Source organism: Echinops telfairi, unplaced genomic scaffold (genome assembly GCF_000313985.2).
Source record: "Echinops telfairi isolate 266 unplaced genomic scaffold, ASM31398v2 ScPeMD7_7401;HRSCAF=8416, whole genome shotgun sequence".
Lineage (NCBI taxonomy): Eukaryota > Metazoa > Chordata > Mammalia > Afrosoricida > Tenrecidae > Echinops > Echinops telfairi.
The window spans coordinates 2410890-2414335 of NW_022111301.1; positions in this window are offsets into that span (position 1 = coordinate 2410890).

Below are 3446 nucleotides of genomic sequence, written 5' to 3' on the forward strand. Positions count from 1 at the left end.
GAACTATTAAACCCATGAAGAAACCCATGCAGTTCCTGCTGTTGATCCATCTGCAGAATGCTTTCTATGCCAATTTTCTTAATTAGGGTGAGCAGGGAGGGACAACCTGTTGAGATGAAGTTCATAGTACAATAAAAGAAGAAACTGTTTTTACTTATTGGGCTGCTACCAAGAAATGTGTTAATTATTAAGAAAAGAGACTATTTTGTGTATGTGTTAAATGTAGCTCTTAACAACAGAAAGGATTTGAGATGTCTTTGAAGTTGTTATTCAATAGAGAAGTGAGCAGCCTACTGAGATTGCTAATTGAACTAACTGTTCCGAGCATATTTACTTGATCTCTAATCCTGAATTACCTAGAATTCCACCAGGTTAAATACTTCATAGACATTTTATTTTCAGTCTTCCAATGGCATTTATATAACTTTCAACTACATAAAAATAATTTCAAAGTGTTTGTTTTTTTCTCATCTTTTTTTAAATCATGTTGTGAGGGGCTCATACAACTCTTATCACAATCCATACGTACATCAATTGTGTAAAGGACATTTATACATTCATTGACCTCATCATGCTCAAAACACTTGCTCTCCACCTAAGCTCCTGGCATCAGGTCCTCATTTCCCCCACTCCCATTCCACTCCCCCCTTCTTCATGAACCCTTGATAATTTATAAATTATTACTTTGTCATATCTTGCCCTGTCCGGCGTTTCCCTTCACCCACTTTTCTGTTGTCCATACTCCAGGGAGGAGGTCACATGCAGATCCTTATAATCAGTTCCCCCTTTCCAACCCATCCTCCCTCTACTCTCCCAGTATTGCCATTCAGACCACTAATCCTGAAGGGATCATCCACCCTGGATTCCCTACATTTCAAGTTCCTGTCTATACTAGTGTACATCCTATGGTCTAGCCAGATTTGTAAGGTAGAATTGGGATTATGATAGTGGGGGAGGAGGAAGAATTTAGGAACTAGAGGAAAGTTGTGTTTTGTTGTTGCTACATCACACCCTAAGTGGTTCATCTCCTCCCCAAGACCCTTCTGTAAGGGGATGTCCAGTGGCCTACAAATGGGATTTGGGTCTCTACTCCACACTCCCCCACCCCCTCATTCACTATGATAAAATTTTTTTGTTCTGATGATGCCTGATACCTGATCCCTTTGGCACCTTGTGATCACACAGGCTGGTGTGCTTCTTCCCTGTGGGCTTCGTTGCTTCTGAGCTAGATGGCCGCTGTGTACCTTTAAGCCTTTAAGACCCCAGGTGCTATATCTTTTGATAGCCGGGCACCATCAGCTTTCTTCACCACATTTGCTTATTCACCCGCCTTGTTTTCAGCGGTTGTGTTGCGAAGGTGAACATCATAGAATGCCAATTTAATAGAATAAATTATTCGTGCTTTGAGGGAGTACTTGAGTGGAGGCCCAGTGACCTTCTGCTACCTTAATACTAAACCTATAAATACATGCACATAGCTCTATTTCCCTATCCTCATATATAAATATATTTGCATATGTACATGCCTTTATTTAGATCTCTATAAATGCCCTTTGCCTCTGGCTCTTTGCTCTATTTCCTTTGACTTTCCTATTGTCGTACCATGCTCAGTCTTCATTTGGGTTTCAGTAATTCCTCTTGGTTACATTACCCTTCATCACACCCTACCAGGCCTCCTAGACCCCGCTCACCACTGATTTGGATCACTTGTTGTTCCCTAGTCCCTGGGTTCATTAACACTACTACCTTTCCCCCCACCTCCCCTTATCCCATGTCCCCCCAGAATTGTTGGTCCCTTTGTTTTGGACTCCAGATTGTTCATCCAGCCTATTTTATTTATACAGACCTGCAGAAACAATAACATGCACAAAAACAAGACAGAGCAAAGCCAAGCAACAACATACAGCAAACCAATGCCATAAACAAAACAAAACACAACAAGAAAGAAAAGCTTGTAGATAGCTCAAGGACTGTTTGCTGGCCTTTAGGAGTGTTTTCCAGTCCAGTCTGTGGGGCACCACACCCGGGCCCCAAAGTCCATCTTCAGCATTCCCTGGGAACCTCGCCGCTTTGTTCCCTTGCTGTTCTGTTGCACCTCAGTGTGACGGGATCAGATGGGGCACAATTCCTACAAGCTGTCTCCAGTGTTGTCCCCTGTAGGGCTATGGGTTAGTGAGGGATGTCATGTCCCTTAGTAGGGCCAGCCATGTGGTCCTCTCTGGGAAATGGCTGCTCTAACCGGCAACATCGTCCTCAAGGCCTGTTGGGCAAGGATGTGCTCCTCTCTCTCCTCCTCCCCCTTCATCTGCTCCCATGTGCTCTGATCAGATATGTCCCTCTCCTGGAGCTGCAGATTAAATTCCGTCCTTTGAAATAAATTCTTCTGGGGGGAGGGGGAGGTGTCCACGCAGTAGTTGGGATTGGGTCCCGCCCCTCAGACCTCTTCACTGGTTCCCTACTCCATGCCCGGCATGTTGCATTCACGTGTTGGAGCACTGGGTTGAAGTCTGATCCCTCTTTCCCTGTGGAGATATAAACAATACCCTCCCCTTGGGTGGGTTAGTGCCCTGTGCCCCCACTATCCATTTCTTTTTTTTAATTTTATTTATTTTCGTTTCCCCATCTCCTTTTTAGTTGTCTACCATATGTATCCCTGTATTTGGTCTGGTCCTTGCGATATTACCTGTTTCTAACCCCAGGAATTTTTGTATACAGTAGCATTTTCCCTATGCCCCTTTCGATTTTTTTTTTAAAGCTTACCTCAGCGGACTCATGTTGTACTTGTCCTTTTGTGCTTGGCTTCCTTCACTTAGCATGATTTCCTCCAGTTCTACCTACACGGCAATGTGCTTCATGCATTCATCACTGCATTTTTTTTAAATCATTTTGTTAGGGGCTCATACAACTCTTATCACAATCCATACATACATCATTTGTGTAAAGCACATTTGTACAGTCATTGCCCTCATCATTCTCACAACATTTGCTCTCCACTTAAGGCCCCCCCCCAAATCAGGTCCTCATTTTTTCCCTTCCCTTCCCTCCCCACTCCCCCACCCCCATGAACCCTTGATAATTTATAAATTATTAATTTGTGATATCTTGCCCGGTCCGACATCTCCCTTCATCCACTTTTCTGTTGTCCGTCCACCAGGGACAAGGTCATATGTAGATCCTTGTAACCGGTTCCCTCTTTCCTACCCACTATCCCTCTACCCTCCCAGTATCGCCACTCATACCACTAATCCTGAAGGGATCATCCACCCTGGATTCCCTGTGTTTCCATTTCCTATCTGTACCAGTGTACATCCTCTGGTCTAGCCAGACTTGAAAGGTAGAATTCGGATCATGATAGTGGGGGTGGGGGTGGGGGGGTGCTGAAGCAATCACACCCTGACTTGCTGGTTTCCTCCCTGGGACCCCTCTGCAAGGGGATCTCCAGTGGC